We start from the raw sequence: 17,734 nt of genomic DNA on the forward strand, positions 1-17,734 counted from the left end.
GGCTCCTGGGCTGCTAATGTGGTTAGGGCGGGCAGCGGCCTGGGGGCTGGGAGCTCAGAGACCAGCTAATATAGGCCCTGCTGTAATCACATTTGCTGGTGCACAGAAGGGGGCCAGATTACCCACCCAGAAGCCCAGAGGATATTAGTTAAAGTCATTTAGAAATATTTTTTTGTATCCAGCTTTTCTTACCTTATTATTATTACTATTTTAAACAATCAGTTTACTGCCCAGGGCATACATGATTAGAAGTAGCTCTAAGAATGGATCATGGCAGAGAGTCCAAGGCAGGTTAACTCCCTAAAGCTCCTAATTTCCAGGAGAAAAAGAGTGGGGGGCTCAGTCCTGCAGATGGGGGAGCATTGCATACTTCCTGCGTGATAGAGCACCAAGTCTTTTTTTTTCCATTTCCCAAACCTGACTGCTTATCCTTTTAATAAATGTTTTTATTTTAGCATAGTTTTAGTTTTACAAAAACTTGTGAAAATAGCATATCAGTTATCCTACATCCAGTTTCCCTTATTACTAACCCTTATATTAGTATGATATATTTGTTACAATTAATGAACCCAAGTTAGTAGATCATTATTAATGAAAGCCCATCTTTTATTCAGATTTTCTCAGTTTTTACCTAATGTTCATTTTTGTCCAGGACCCCTTCTAAGGCACCACGTGACATTTGGTTGTCAGATCTCTTTAAGTTACTCTGGGCTATGCGAGTTTGCCAATTATAAATTTTTTTAAACATTGAGACATAGCTCAATTGACCCTTTTAAAGTGTCCAGCTCAATAGTTTTTAGTGTAGTCACACAGACGTGCAGCCGTTCCCATTATCTACTTCTACAACATCTTCATCACCTCATTATCAATAATTTGCCATTCTTCTCTCCTCCCCAGCCCCTGGAAACCAGTAATCTACTCCCTGTCTCTGTAGATTTGCCTCTTCTAGATATCTCATATGAATAGAATCATATAAGATGTGATCTCTTGAGTCTGGCACAGCTAGACACTCTTTTTTTTTTCTCCTATAGGATGCATGTGCTTGTGAGAGTGAGAGAGAGTGAGAGAAAGAGAAAGTGAGATATCACCACTCAGGAAGGATGACCATGATGTAATTCCTTTTCTTCTATTCTCCTCTTGGAATTTTAGGCACACGTGCACATGCACCTGGAATGATTTTTCAAGCTGTTGGGTCCTGGACTCAAACTGTGGAGTCAGTCATGTGGAATCCAGTGCCTTAACCTCCACATCATCTGCTGGCCCTGTGCTGCCCACTCTTACACATGCTTTCACAATTTTAATTCTTATATTCCAGGGAAAACACATTCAAGGGACATACACATACTCAGCCCAAATCCAGTTGTTTTACTCTTAAGACCAGAGCTTCTTCTTATCTCTATCTATCCAAGCATTCATTCCCTCAACATGTATTTATTCTTCTGACTAATAAATTAGGGGAAAATAAACTCACTCTGGATCAACCATCTCCATCTCTTACATAATTGCCATAGCGTTCTAATGGATCTTCCCTGGCTCTTCTACAGACTAGACTGTCCCTGTAGCTAGAGTGATCAGGTAAGTCTCAATGTTCTGCTCAAAAACACTCAAAAGCATGTGTGTGTGTATGTGTGTGTGTGTGTTTAAAAATTTCATTCAGAGTAAGAACCAAGGTTCTTACTAGAACTACAAGGCACCCTCAGGCCTGTGTGACTCTATCTCTTCCTGTTCTCTCCCTCCCTCACTCTGACTTAGGTACACTGACCTCTAGCTATGCTGTTTTCATACCCTGCTAAACATGCTTCCAACTCAGGACTTTCCATTTGCTCTTAATTTCCTGCCTAGAGACTTCTTCCTCCAGATATCTGCAAGGCCCACTGTTCACCAACTTCAGATCTACGTGAAAATATCATTTTTTTGGGAATGTCTTCTCTGACTATTTCATTTGAAATAGCAACCTTTCCTCCAGGTTCCTTAATCTCTCTTCCTGCTTTATTTTTCTCCATTGCACTTACCACATCTGATACACAATATATTTTACTTCTTTGTTTATTAAAAGTGTGCAATTGAGTCGTTTTTTTCATATGGTACTATCTAGTGCCACGAGGGAAGGGATATTTTGGATCTCTCTTATTTTTCATGCTGTATCTTCAATGCCCATAAATGTAACTGGCATATAATGTGTGCTCAATAAATACTTGTTGCATGAATTATAAATTCTTCACTCTCTATCCTTTATCTTCTCTAATCATAAATTGCCCAGTAATCCACTACCATGGAAGTGACAGGATGATACAGGGAGGGGATTTGCTCAGTGGGACCCCTGAGAGAGAACTGGTACCATGTGGGAAGGAGGAAATTCAGAAAGATAAATCCTATCTTCTGTTCATTCATTATTAAGGGAGTTAATCTTTGTTAAGTAAGTGGTATGTAAGATCATTAAATAATATTAAAATTATTTGCTCATCTATCTAGTCAACAAATATTTGTTGGATGTCTATTCATTTATTGGCATAGTAGGTGCAAAAGATACAGCAGTGAATTAAAAAAAACCATGTATTGTGGTTGTGACATCTTCAGTGTAGTGTGGGAGACTGACATGGAACAAATTATTTCACAAATAACTTTATTTATATTTTAAAAGTTTATTTATTCCACAAGACAGAGAATCAAAAGGTGAGATAAAGAGATAAAAAGATAAAGAGAGACTCCCCGACTGGGCTTTCACACTGTGATCTACCCTCCGTCTCTGTAGCCCAGATTACAGAAATGTGCCTTCCATGCCCAGGAAGTCCTGAGACATGAACTCAGGACCCTTCCCATCTGGTCCAGTTGTATTACTGCTGTGTCTCCATCTAATTTCCACAAATAACTCTTCTTTTAACTTAATTTTTGCTATATGATGCATGCTCTTACTGGAGAGTGACAGAGAGAAGGAGAGTGAAAAATCACTCTTTGAGGAGATGGCCATGCCACAATCGCTTCTCTTTCAGTCTTCTCTCAGGATTTTGGGTGCCACGTACATGCTCATGGTGTGATTTTCAAGATTCTGGGCCTGGGACTTGAACTGCACAGTCATGTGGGATCTAGTACCTTAACCAACAAACCATCTATTGCCCTCTTCCCCCACAAATAACTCTTAAAGTGCCTTAAGCCAGCATTGGGTAGACTTAAGGGGGAGCTTTCTGCTGCAAACATCTAAGAAGGGATTGTGGACCAGCTATATTTCCTGTTCCACCATGAAAAAAGCAGTTTCTAGTTCTCTGTTGAAAATGAATTAATTCTACCAGTACTTTGGTGGACCCAAATACCCGTTCTTGGTTATCTGATATTTTATTTTAATTGAGGACACAGCATCCATAGCCAAAGAATATGGTTGTATCAAGATGGTGAGGAACTTACGAATACCAGTTCCTAATAATAATAATAATAATAATAATAATAATAATAATAATGCTTTATCTTTGTGATGCTGGTTAATTCACTGCTATGCTCACCTCCCCTATCCTCATTTGACAGAAACCATGATTTTTGTGAACTAGGTTTGAAATTATTATTAAAAATGGGAACCAGCAGTTAGCGTAATGGCTATGTCACTGGACTCCCACGTAGTTGACCGTGGTCCGCGTCCCGGACCCAGTGACTTAAAACTCACACCAGGCGCGTGTGCATGCGTGCCCAAGATCCCGAGAGGAGAATGGAGGAGAAGGGATTGCGGCGTGACCATCCCCCCTGGGGGGTGATTTCTCGCTTTCTGTCTCTATGTCTTTCTCTGTCTGTCTGGCGAGCGCACGCGCCCTATAGCGAAAAACCTCTCCAAAAAAAGAAAAAAAAAAAAGAAATTATTATTAAAACTGTAGAAAGAAGGAATTAAGTCTTAGAGAGGCTGAGATACTGAACTCTATGGTCTTCCAATTAAAAAGAAAAATCCATTGTGTGTTTTCCTCTACGCATTGGTTAGCTATTGACAAAATAATGCTGTGTAACAAATCAATGCTCAGATTCAGTGACTTAAAGCTATTCTAATTTATTATTATTCATAAACTGAATAGCTCAGGTAGAGTGGGCTTGCCTGGCTGGTTTCACATCTCATTTCAGAACTACCTATCATTGGGTGACTCAGCTTATAGGTTGTGACAGCCCTGGGAGCTCTACTCCACATGACTCTTCTCTTCTTTTTGGAACCACCAGCTATCCAGGTCGTGTTCTTTTTACAATGAAGTCAGAGGTGCAAGGCCTATTAAGGCTTTGGCTTAGAACTGGCTCATTGTCACTTCTGCTTCATTGTATGTGCAAAGAAGATTTGGTAAGCCCAAAGTCAGAGAGAGGGAAAATACATTCTACTCTTAGGGTAGGAAGAATTATAGAGATGCATGGAAAAGAATTTGTGGCTACAGAGAGGAGTGAAAGACCAGGGCAAAAAAAAATGCAACCTGCCACATTCCATTTGGTTTTTGTTCATCAATTTTTCTTTATTCAGAACAACAACAAAAAATGTTTGGCATCCTGCAAGTTGCTGAAGATGCCAAGGTGAATAATATATTCTACATTAACAGATAGTTTCAACAGTGCAGGAGATGTGCTGTGAAAGAGGTAAGCACAGGGATCTTGGGAGCAGATACTTTCAAGAGCCAAAAGTGGAACAAAGATGAATCAATGAAATAAAAGCTGAAAAAATTCTGGGGCTAACTCTGCTGATATTTCAACCAGTGGAACTGGTTAGGGCAGCATCTAAGCTTATTCATAGGTTGACAACATCTCCCTTAATTATTTTGTTAACTCCTGTATATCTCTTTCATTGTTACAGCAAAAACCTTGGAAAACTCATGTAAAATTTAAAGCAGAAGGTAAGAAAGAAGACTACAGTGGTGTCATTTATCCAGGTAGTATTGAGCAATGGATTTGGGAGGAAAGAATGTTTCTGGGAAGTGGCAGTGAATAAAGAGGAGCTGTGGAATGGATTCTGGGACCTGTAGAATAATAGTATAATAATAATAAATACTACCACTTACTGAGCTTTTTGTGCCAGCTATGATGCTAAGTGCTTTGCGTGAGGTAAGTACTATTAATAATCCTATTTTAGAGATGAATACTGTGGGGGCCAGATGAGGGGCAAAGTAGAGTAAGGTGATCCAGTTTCCTGGCTGAATAATGAGCCAAGAAAAAAAAAAAAAAAAGAAAAAAAAGAAAAAAAAAGAAAGAAACAAAACAAAAAACTCAAAACCAGGACCGTAGGCTTTCAGGTCAGCACCACGGACAGCAGACTCCATGTGAAGCCTTGGACTGATTCTGATTCTTCAGGGTGATCTTCCACAAGCAGAATATCAGGAATGTTTTTGAGTGGGTTATTTGTAACCTGCCATTTCCCCCCCCTTGAATGAATTTTGATTAGTAGCTTTTCCCCCTCTTTGTTTTTCTAAGGTCTTGATAGTGTTAGGTGGAGATGGGGTAGGTAACTTGGGATATGAAAGTTTGAAGACAGGTTCTGAGAAAGAGCCACCTTCTCCTTCATAATAAAGCAGTGGGAAGAGATTTGGGAGCTATGCTGGCTAAGGAGTGAGAAAATTCCAGGGAGTGTGCAAGTAGTCAGACAGAAGGAATCCCAATGGGGACAAGGAAGAGAGAGGACTTAGGGGAAAGAGAGAAAGAGAGAGAGCAAGGGAAATGTTAAAAAGTGGTTTCAATGGGGTCATGTGTACTACACCATCTTCATGAGTTTTCCTCTGTCTTCAGCAATCTGAGTTTCTAGGGATTCCAGGTCACTGGTAATTTTAAATATTCTTTCCTCTTGTTATGTGTACCCAATTAGTCAGACCATACATTGAATTTTTGGCTTAGGAAAAATAGTCATTGTGCTTCTAGGATCAATACAGAAATATATAAAGTGACAGAACTGACCCAGTTGTCCTAGATAAGCAAACTCAGGGAAGGTGTGAATGTGAGTTCTCAGATCCCATGGGGAAAACTGCTCTTTCATTCTGATTTTCAGAATTTTCAGGGAGCAACAGACCAAAAAGCTTCCATCTCTACAGAAACATCTTTTACATAGATCTAGAAATGTGGCCCAAATGCTTAGGGGTAGCATGGTGATGGGATGTGTTTGCAGAGCCAGGTTTGGAACCTCAATTGCTGCCCCATGGAAACAACTGTGAGCAATGGTGAAGGATGGTTAAAAAATGGATTGGATTTTGTTGACAAAATAATTTTCATGACTGGTCTAGGAACCTGACCACTGACTGTAGTAGGCAGCATGGAAAAATGACTGGTTGTGGAGTCTGACATACTTGAGTTTGAATCCTGGCTCTTCTCCTTTCTGAGTAACCTTGGGCACCTCTCTGGGCCTCAGTGTCCTTGTTTGTAAAATTGTGGCTATTGCTATGTACTGATTCTCAATGAATTAACTAAGATAGGAGGCCTTCAGTAACAAACCCCAGCAGATCTCAGTGGCATAACACAGTAGTTTTATTTCTCACTCATGTCACAGTCCAGTGTTGCCTAGTAGTTGGGTTTGGGTCTGTGCAGTCATCCAAGGACCCTGGATCCCACCATTTGGTGACTGTAATCTCCTAGATCTTGGGAGCTTCCTATTGGATTTTCTGGATCAGGTGGCAGATGGAGGAGGAGAGAAGGCATGAAAGATTGAACATGTGACTTTTTGGGGGGCCAAATTAGGAGGTGACACACAAGATTTCCATTGTTACATGGCTGAGTCTGAGAGAAGGATGGCTGAGACAAGACTGTAAAGCTGAGAGGCAAGGATTACTGATTTGATGAACAGCAAACCCGTGTCTGCCACTCCTGTATTGTGAGGTTGTAATGAGGTGAGATTGTAATTTAAAAATCAAAAAACAGGTGAAATGTTTTGACTTTGTCTAGCATATCACAGGCCTCAATAAACATGAGTCCTAGTAGCATTGTTTACACAGGAAAGTGAATTTTGCATTCCAAACAAGCAACTTAGAAAGGACTTTCAAGTCTCAACTCATTTATGAGGTGTACACTGTCTTGTGTGTTTATCCTTGGCTCTCTGGGCATTTCAATGACTAGGCCACCAAGGGTTAAACTACCCTGGCCTCCACAGATACTCGACAGCTGGGTATCTTTCCAAGGGCCTTCAGCACTCTCTTTCACTGCAGTAAATACATCTGGCATTCCCCATTCTGGAAATACAAGCAACTAGTCAATTGAATAAGGCGTCTGCTGATGGTAGCATGACAAGCAATATCCATAACTGCTTGTAATCTCCTTCAGACATCCGCTTGCTCCCAACCAGCCCCACTGAGCACAAAGGGACTCCTATTATCTTTGTAGCCTTCTGTCGCCAAAAATGCAGATGAACCCTGACCTGATATTCTACTCAACATACCCTCTGAGCAAAAGGCCTTCTTCAAGTGTTTATCCTGCCAGAATAGCGGATGAATGGGGCATAGGGAGCAGGCTTCTGGGAGGTGGGCAGCTGCAGCATGGTGGAAGAAAACACAAGTTTTGTATCTGGGAATTAGAAGAATCCAATCTGTGGCTTTCTAGCTCTGTGGCATTGGAAAAGTCCCTTTATTCCTCTTGCCTCAGTTTTGCACTGGTGTAGCGAGCATAAGCACAGTGCCCACTTTATCTATATCACAGGATATGTTGGAACTCAGAGTGTATTTGAAATGTGCCTCAGCCTAGATACCTGTTGAAAACTATCAAACAAGAGGAGGTAGGATCATGTTCCCAGGCAGGTGGGATTGAGATATATGGTGAAAAGATAATCATCTTAGGTGAGATGGAGAGGATCCAGACTGTCCCTCTGTCTAGGGACAAGAGATAGCAGAAAGGACTCCATCTCTAAGTTCACTCATCATTACCTATCCTGAAGCAAACTTGATGGGAATAGACCAGAATTTACAGGATCACAGTCCGATAAAGACACATGATTCATCCTCTCCCAGGACGAGACTCATGAATGGAGAAATGAAAAGATCATCCAAAACACTTTGGCCAAGACACCTCAATCCCTTATCACTGCTATGAAAATGATAGTCCCCAACATTTGTATACCATTTCCTCATTTACAAAGTTCTTCTTCTAGGCAATATAATAACACATTTATTTCTTTAGAACATTTTTAATAGAGATTTTTTTATTATAGGGCATATGTGCTCACCAGAGAGACAGAGAGACAGAAAGTAAGAAATCACTCCCCAGGTGTGATGGCCATGCCATAATCCCTTCTCCTCCTTTCTCCTCTTGGGATTTTGGGCATGCATACACAGATACCTGGTGTGAGTTTCAAGTCTTTGCGTCCGGGACTTGAACCACAGTTTGCTATATGGGAATCCAGCAATATAACCATTACACCATCTGCTGGTCTCTCACATTCACTCTTTGCTATAACTTTTCAAACCAGGTATTGTGATCTCTGTGAAACTGAGACTCAGAGATGTTGAATAATTTGTCCAACTTTCCACAGTAAGCTCTGATTCTATAGTTGCAGTTCTTCCCACCCACACCTCTGTTCCTAGACATACCCAAGAGAAAAACTTTATCTTCTACAGATCAGACATGGACAGACACATGCTCTGTATCCTCTTTGATAAGAAAATAGGAATTCTCCTCTGATTCTCTGTATCCCTAACTATGCCTGGTACCCAGCAAAGTGCCTTTTAAGTGGTTGTAAGATGGATGGTTGAGAGAGAAAATTGGCAGAAACAGGGCAAGCCTCAGGTGCTGACTAGAGTTCAGATGTAGTTTGCTGACCACTGGTGTGGTGTTGTGTGTGTGGAAGGAGAAGCAATCATGAAAGGGAGAGACAAAGAGAAAGTCAGAATGGACAAGGCTTTCTCACGTTCTATTTAACATCCAGCAATCTTAAACATGGGCCCTTGACTTCCCAGGGGTCAGGCATAGGGAAGCTTAGAGGAGCTCCCATTAAAGTGGTTTCCCTGAAGGCCAAAGAGTAGCATAAAAACTTTGCCCAAATGGACCTGGGCAGCTGAACTGAGGGAAAAAGCTGCAGTGAACCCTGCACTTCATAGAAGGGCACATTAAACTGCAGCCCCAGGCTGGGAAGCATGCATACCCAGTGGTCTTCCATTGCAGCAAGTGGGAAACGGGTTCAAAGTTCCACAAAGGGCATGTGGTGAACAAACAGGGCAGTGTGTTGGGAGATAGAGCTCAGATCCACCTCTCCTGGGAAGGCAGGGAGTTTGAGAACATTTTACAGGGAACATAGCTGGAGGAACCCAAGCTTGCTGGCAACTGCAGAGAGCAGCTGCAGAGCCAAAGTCCACACTGGCAATGGATTGTGAAGCCACACTGTGTGGGCCTGGCCCATCCAGGCAACACTGATGGGAAAAGAAATGGGAGCAGTTATGGTTTGTTTTATATGTCAACTTGGCTGGGCTAAGGCATTTCCAGAGCAGGTGAAACATTATTTCTGAGTGTGTCTGTGAGGACAGTTCTGGAAGAGATTAACCTTTGAATCAGTCAACTGAGCAAAGATCTCCCTCACCGATGAGGTGGTACCATCCCATCCACTGAGGGCCTGAAGAGCAAAAAATCAGATCATGGGCAAATATACCATCAGCCTCCTGGTATTCGGACTTAGTTTGGACTGGAATGCAACCCTCTCTCCTGGGCCTTTCTTTTGCCAACAGCAGATCATGGAACTTCTCAGCTCTCCTAGTCTCATGTGCCAATCCCTCATAATAAATCTATTTATATTTATGTAGATCCAATTGGTTCTGTTTCTCTGGAGAACCCTGACTAATACAAGAGCCTTTGAAGAAAGAAGAGAACAGAGGCTTATCTGTGGGTGGCTGGATGGTCAGACTCATTTGCAAGCAGGAAGAATGTGTATGTGTACATGTGAATACATGCATGTGTGAGCGATGGGGAGACATTATCCCTGAGCCATACAGGAGTAGGGCATTGAGGGTACCCTAAGTGTGTGGGGTGGTGATTCATCTGCCAAGGACAAGGACTACCAGCCCCATGTGTCCACCAAGGAGGAGACACAGGGCCATGCTGAATGCAGAGGTCTTCCTGTCTCCCTCTTTCCTTGGACACCTTCCCGGTTGGGGGGTGGGGGATGTTGCAGGCAGCAGCCTCTGCACTACCGTCTTCCTCTTTGAATTTGCAGCCCCAGCCCATCCTTCCTGATGAATGTGACCCACCACTGAAACCCCATCAGCCACCAAGACAGAGGAGGTCAGGTCCAGCGGCTGCAGACAATGGCCTTATCGGCTGCTGCTACTGAGGGTATAAGCAGGGGATTGGATGGTATCATTCTAATTTACACGGGATTTTGTTTCTTTCCAGGTACTTAGCATGTGGATCTAGGTGATATCAAAGGCAGAGCATTATACAATAAGTAGGCTTAACCTCCATCTCACCCCCTCTCATCCTTCTGTCTCTTCATTGAGGCCACGAGAAGCTGCAGCTGGGGTTGCCATAGTGACCAATTAGGATTACTGAGATGTTCTTACAGAGAAAAAAGGGAGTATCGATTTAGCTTTGACAGCAGGGCATCTGGGGACCAGGGGAGCCCAGGGTGTCCAGCATTAATAGGGGACAGGGTATGTCACCCACAAGGCTGCCCTGAGGTTGTGTCCCTTTGGGATTGGACCTTATATGTGGTGGAGACTATCGGCAGGCCCCTGCCTGCTGGGAGCTTACGTGACATTGTTGAGGGGCATGAGAGGCTATTGGGGCGAGGTGGGAGCAATATCATCCCCAGTAGTTGGAGAGGCCCTCAAGGAAAGTAGAATTTATTGTCTCAGCAGGAGGCTTAAGTGTCCAGACAAGTTCATCCTAGCTAGGGACTTCCCGTTGCCAATAAAATATTTCCAGGTGCTTCTGATACTCCACCCTGACTTGGAGGGCATAGGAACCAAAGAGGAATGCGTGACGTGGACCTTGGCTTTTGGAAGCTTTGAATGGGGCATAGAGTCTCTCCATAGACAATGAAAGCAGAAATCAAGGGAACACGGGGGGGGGGGCAGGAAACCTCCATTGGGGAGGCGGGACTTGATGCAGCTTCGTGGCTGTGGACGAGTCACAGGACATAACTGAACCTCAGTATATCTCTCTGTAGACAAAGGGTAGTAAGCCAAATAGGAGGATCATAAAGATTAGTAGTACATGAGACTAGCAGATGGTGTAAGAGTTAGGTCGCTGGACTCCCACATGGCCAACCACAGTTTGAGTTTGGGACCTGGTGACTTATAACTCATGCTGGGTGCAAGTGTGAGCACGTCCAACATCCCGAGGGGAGAATGGAGGAGAAGGGGTTGCAGTGTGGCCATCACCCTGGGGGGAGTGATTTCTCACTTTCTGTCTCTCTGTCTCTTCAGTGAGCACACTCACCCTGCAGCAAAAATATCTCTTAAAAAAAAAAAGATTAGCAGAACATGTGTTAGTGAAGTACTTGGTGTGTTGTGAGTGTTGGAGGCTGAGTTGAGAGAAATTGGGGCAGAAAACTGGTATCTGGATGATTAAGGGGGAAAGGAGCATGGTGACAAGGGGAGAATTTAGGTCTCCATCTTCTGGATGGAGTCATGGAAAGGAGGTTGGACTAGGGAGTAGGTGCCAGAAGGAGAGGAGAGAGGGAAAGAAGGGAGGTGATAGAGGCCACTGAGGAGCAGAGAGGCTCAGACTTCACAGAGACTCCTTTCCTTTCCCTCATCCCACAATTCAGAGCAATGGGTTTGTCCTTGGAAGTAAGGAACTGAGTGAGAATTCCCTGGCAGGTGCCTCACCCCAAGGGAGGGAGGAGGTCTTGCCCTGGGGCTGAGCAGGGGCCTCCTGTGTCTCTAGTTAACGAATCAGCTGGTCCTCTGGCCTGGCCTGTTGGGGGGGGGGCTCTGGGTGGGCTCCCCTTTGCCCCACCTTGGCCCTGGGCTGCCGGGAACCAGGGCTAAATCAACCAACTTCCTGCCTCATAGGGCCATTCCAGATAGATCATACCCAGAGGGGTCCCCACTTCTGTTCCCCACCTGCATCCCCAGAGGTAGGTGCCAGGGTTCCTAGTTAGAGCAGAATAGTGATGAGGACCCAGGAAAGACAGCTTTCTCCTCTTCCCTGCCCCCATCCCCTGCCTCTGCAGGATTTAATAACTACCCTCCTTAAAGATCAGGAGACATGATTAATTCTGACTCGAGGATTATTAAAATGCTTCCACCAAGCATCTGGCATTAAAAGTTTTAAATCAATTAATCTGTTGTTTGGGGAAGAGTGTTCTCGTTAGCACAGCTGCAAGAGGCCATTGGAGTGGCTGTTGGGTGGGGAGAGGCTGTGCTGGAGGGAGGGCTCAGCCTCCCTGGGGAACTGAAGGACACTCGTGGGCTCCAGGCACTTCCCTTGGCTCCTAAGCCTGGGGTTCTGTCACCCGTGTCACGTGTGTCCAATTTCTAAGTGGTTTGGTCTCCCATCCCAGATAAAATATAGGCAGTTAAATTTGAATTTCAAACAATTTTTTTTCGGGGAAGTATGTGTCATGCAACATTTGCAATGCGCTTACGTTACAAAGTTATTTTCTAAGTTGTTCATCTGAAATTTAGGTTTAACTGGACATTATGTTTGTTTATTCGCTAAATCGGGCAACCCTGCCCCCAACCCTGTGTGAGGTGCTTGGTGTAGTTTATGTCTGGGAGCTGTAGGGAGGCATGGCATCAGAGTGGGACTCCTGGCGTGTGACCCTGGGCTAATGACATGACAAAGGTTGTAGGGAGCTATGGTTATCTCTTCCTAGGTCAAGTGAGAAATAAGCAACCTTGAACTCGAGAATGATTAAACATTTTGGGACTCTGTCACAGTGGTTTGCAAAATATCTTTGATTGATACGTCATAGAGAAAATTTCATTCACAACCCGTGATCCTAAGAGCATGCCTAGCACAGTTCTTAGCATTAGTTGTTCTGCCTCAAACTCAGGGTGACCGTAGCATCTTCCATGTATCCCCACTGTGATTATCTAACCACAAGCTCCTTGATGGCATGGCTATGCCTGGACCCATTTGTGTCCCCTGCATCTAGCCCACAGCTGGCACACGGCAGTCCCTCAATATGAGTTGATAAAATGAATTCATGAGTAAACCAACCCTCCTTTACCCAGGCTTCTGAGGGGACAGAATTGCTGTGTAGACATCCTGAATGGTTAAGTGTACAGATATGGACAGAGTCTGAACCAATACTGCACTAGACATTGGACCAAGAGCCAGGATCCCGAGGTTCAAGCCTGCCTGGACAAACCTTCTGGGTTTTGCTGGTATCTCGTGCCCTTGGCTAGGTCTCTGGCCTTTGGCTTCCTCATCTAATTGAGGGAATCGGGTGTGGAGGTCTTTACAGCCCAGACATCCTGTGACAATCCCATCAGGCCAATCTATGCAGGGCAGTTTGGAGTGGGTCCAGTAAAGCACTGCATCTTGGGTCAAAGGTGAGTCTCACCACCTGATGAGGAACCGTCTTAGAAGTACAGGGGAAGGCTCGACTCTGTGGTGTCTGCCTGGCCTCCATTACTGTTGTCCAATTGGGATTTTAGTGTCCTCTCTACACACAGGCTTTCTCTCTCCTTCCCTAAGTAGGAAGGCAGAGGGAGGAGACTCCCACCCTTCCGGACTCTACCTCCCACCCATGCCTCCTTTGACCCTTGCTGAGCCTCAGATATTTTTCGTCGGACGCTGCAGTCAACCCAGATTTATCCCGCCTTGTGTCTCTCATGTAAAATGCATCTCCCGACACTTTGCCAGGTTAAATGATTTAACAGCCGAGGCAGAGAGAATTAGGGGTCTGGGAGCAGGAGGCAATGCCTGCTTTTCAGATGAGATTGGAATGGAGATGGAGATTGGTGGTGATGATAATCTCTTATTTTAATAATATAAAATAACTGTCCCACTGAATCAGAGTGAGCGATGAATTCTGTGGCCTGGGGTTAGAGACAGCCCAGCCTGGAGAAGAGAGCTGGGGAAGTGCAGGCACGCCTATCGGGTCTCTCCCTCTCTTGTCTTTCTCTTTTAAGGTTTGTGCCAGCAGTATTCTGGGACTGTCCCTGGACCAGGCATTACTAACATTGTGGGTAGTTACGGAGATTAAAAGGGAGAGTGATGGATTTGGGAATGTGTGTGTCATAACACAGAATAAATGAATGAACCAATGAATAACAAACAAATCCAGGGATGTGACCACTTTTTCTTTGTTATCCATTGATAGGAGATACCCTGATCTGTGGTCCCAGAAAAGGAGCCCAAAAGGGGCTCTGGATGAGATGGCCCCTGGGAGGTAGACAAAGAGTCATAGGAGACTTTGTCCTGCCCTACTGGGAGTGACCTACTTTTCAGCCAATGCCCAAAGGGCAAAGGTGCATGGAACACCTATGGTGTGCTGGTCATCTGAGAAGGGCAGGGCAGTCAGTGAGGTTCGAAAGGAGCCAGGTGGTGGGGCAGCTCTGTGGCACAAGCCAGCTCAGCACAGCAGGCTGCTGATAGCCAAGGAGCTGCAGACCTATCTTCTTTCCTGGGGTTAATTCATTACTCCAGCCCTACTTGGATTCTGTCAGGTTCAAACGTCAGAACTTAACACGCAGCTAATGAGTCGGGTGCTCTCTCTATCGCTCCCTGTCTGGTCTGCTCTCCTTCCCTCTTTGCTGTGCAGGTGATTACGTGCGTTGGGGGTCCTGTGGGTGGAGCAGAGGCTGTGACTGTCTGAGCTGGTGGGAGGTCTTCTACATTTGTCACACTTGTTTATTTTGAGACCAAGGTGCTAGGATGATGGAGGTCCCCTCCCACTGGGCTCCTGAGTCAAGAATCATCAGAGCACATGGAGAAATGGGGAGAGCTGAGAACAGGGTGAGTCTGATTCCCGTTCTTGGAATGAGGATGCATTACGCCATGGGTCCATATTAGGCACTAAGAATACAACACTGAATGAGCAGCTGGGTCCATTTCTTTTTTATTTTTTTTTTGGAGAGGTTTTCGCTATAGGGAGCGTGTTCTCGCCAGACAGACAGAGACAGAGAGACAGAAAGTGAGAAATCACCCCCCAGAGGGGATGGTCACACCGCAATCCCTTCTCCATTCTCCTCTCAGGATCCTGGGCACTCATGCACACGTGCCTGGTGTGAGTTCTAAGCCACCGGGTTTGGGACATGAACCATGGTTGACTACATGGGAGTCCAGTGACATAGCCATTACGCTAACTGCTGGTTCCCGGGTCCATTTCTTACAATATTGGGAGAACATATATTGAGTCACTGGGATTTGGTCCTTAAGTTGGAAGGCCCTGAAGTCAGACATCCGAAGTTTGGATCTGCTGCTCACTGTTTGCTTTGGCAAGCGAGTCTCTTCCCTCAATTTTCTCATTTGCAAAATGGGAATTATAAAAATGGCACAGTTGTGTGGTTATTATGAACACCAAATGGGTCAATATAAGTAAAGCTAGTAAATGCTAAGTCATGCTATGCAGCAAGAATTTAGGATCCCGGAGTCTAAAACAGAACGAGTCCACACTAAATGGGCGTTAGTACATACTAGACAACATGACTTGTATGCATTAACTCATTTAATCCTCATAGTGACCTTATAAGATAGGTCTCGCTATCTTACTACCCTTCACGCAGGTGAAAACTGAGACTCAGGTCTGTTCTTGCTCAGCTGCTACTGAGTACATCATTCAATGTTTCTGGACCTGCTTTTTTTTTTTTTTCTTTTTGAGAGATTTTTGCTATAGGACATGTGCTCACTGGAGAGGCAGAGAGATAGAAAGCAAGAAATCACTTCCCAGATAGGGTGGCCATGCTGCAATCCCTTCTCCTCCATTCTCCTTTCAGGATCTTGGGCACCCATGCACACACCTGGTGTGAGTTTTAAGCTACTGGGTCCAGGACTCGAATCACAGTCGACTATGTTGGAGTCCAGCAACATAACCATTAGACCATTTGCTTGTCCCTAGACCTATTTTTTTCTTTGTTAAAAGCAAAAGATCACTTTTACAACTTGGGCCTTGGCAAGGGTCAAATTAAAGAGAGTTTATATTAGCATGCTCTGTAAACTGTGAAAGTAAGACATAATTATTATTGTTGTTACCATTTTTATTGTTACTCTCCAAAGCTGAATTATATCCTGAATCATTACTCTAGGCAGTGGGCAGAAAGCGTGTCCTGAGTAGTACAAAGGACACAGAGCTTCCTCTATAAGCTCACACTTGGCAAGCTCTCTCAAGTATGTTGGAGTTGGTTGGAATTAGCCAATACCAGCAATCAGATCAACATGGCTCCATCAAAATGTTACACAGACAGGCTGATGGACAAAATATCTTGAAGTATATTGTGAAGGTGTCTGTGAAGCTTCTTATACTGGATAATTCGGGAAGAAGACCCATTGGTTTTGTTAGATTCTCAACGGCACCAGTAGTCTCCAGAGAGGTTAGAAAGCAGTAGCCTAAGGTAAGGTATTTGGCCGTGGAATCTGACATAAGCTAGTAGCCAGAAACAGGGTCCCTTTGATTCAGAAATATAAGCACGAATGGGAAAGTACTGAAGAGTGGAGTTCCTTATCCAGACACCGTAGAACCTAGTTACCTGCATAAGTTGTAGTCCAGGCCAGTGAGAGGTTTAACAAGGAGGTAGCCTTGCACCTGCATAAAACGTGAGAACTGTCCAGAAACAAGAACTGCTCCGGAACTACATCAGGGAGCAGTAAATTCCTCATTGTAAGTGTTCAAGCATGGAATGAACGTGTCATACATTTTGTGGAAGGATTCTAGTGTTAGGTGAGCTTTGGGCTAAAAGGTCCCTGTCCTTCTGTACACCTTTGAATTGTTTGTTTCTTCAAGATTGTTTAGCTGAGTGCTAGTACTGTATTTTGGCCCCTAAATTCTTCAACTTGTTGTGAAATCAATTTGTCTTTCTCAGCTGTCTGTGTACGTGACTGTTTTGCAGCTAACCCTGCAGAGACCAACATGGAATAGAACAAAAGCTTTGGGTCGGGCCTCGAAGGCCATGAAAGAGTGGTCCTGGTGGACCTGTCAGACCCAGAGCAGATTGTTTTCCATAGAACAGTGGATAGATCTGAATACAAGGTGTTTTAACCAAAAGGGCTTCACTGTTAAGTCTGTTTGGAAAATTCTGGAGGAAACAAAGTTAAATAGTTTTTCGTTTATTTTCTTGTTTAACTACATTGAACTTTGTGACTTTCTAAGATAGGAGCCTAATGTGTGGTATCTCCTCCACCCTTTTTTTTGGAGCATTTAACCATTTTTTCCCCCAAGAAGCAATGCTTGGGGCCAGTGTTCCAAAGAATGTACTAACGTTGTCCAAGATAACATTGTCAACTGCCCTCTTTGTTTTCTAACCTCAGTATATCTCTCTTTTCATTTTCCCAAACCTCTTCTGCAGCCAGGATTCTGTAGGGAGACATCTGGAGCCTCCAGAAGACCCTTCCTCAGCCCAGTAGGATTTCTGCAAGTGGTATAGGTTTAGGCGTGTAATGAATTTAGATTTAATTTGCAAGTGAAAAAGCTTGCTTTCTTTTGTAGCTTACACCAAAGCTCAAACGTCTAAGCTTCCAGGGTTTAAGTCTAATTAACTGTATTTCACAGCTTATTTAAAGAAAAGAATGGAGGCATTAAAATTGTAAAATCTAATTTTTGAGTAAATCTTTCAGTGCAAAATTAATGTCGCAGTATTAGAGCCGCCTTGGCAATATATCTCTTGTCTTCAAATTTCAAAATGAGCTTTTGCAAACATGAAATTATTCATTAGAC

This window comes from Tupaia chinensis, unplaced genomic scaffold, assembly GCF_000334495.1.
Source record: "Tupaia chinensis unplaced genomic scaffold, TupChi_1.0 Scaffold000274_1, whole genome shotgun sequence".
NCBI classification, from domain to species: domain Eukaryota; kingdom Metazoa; phylum Chordata; class Mammalia; order Scandentia; family Tupaiidae; genus Tupaia; species Tupaia belangeri.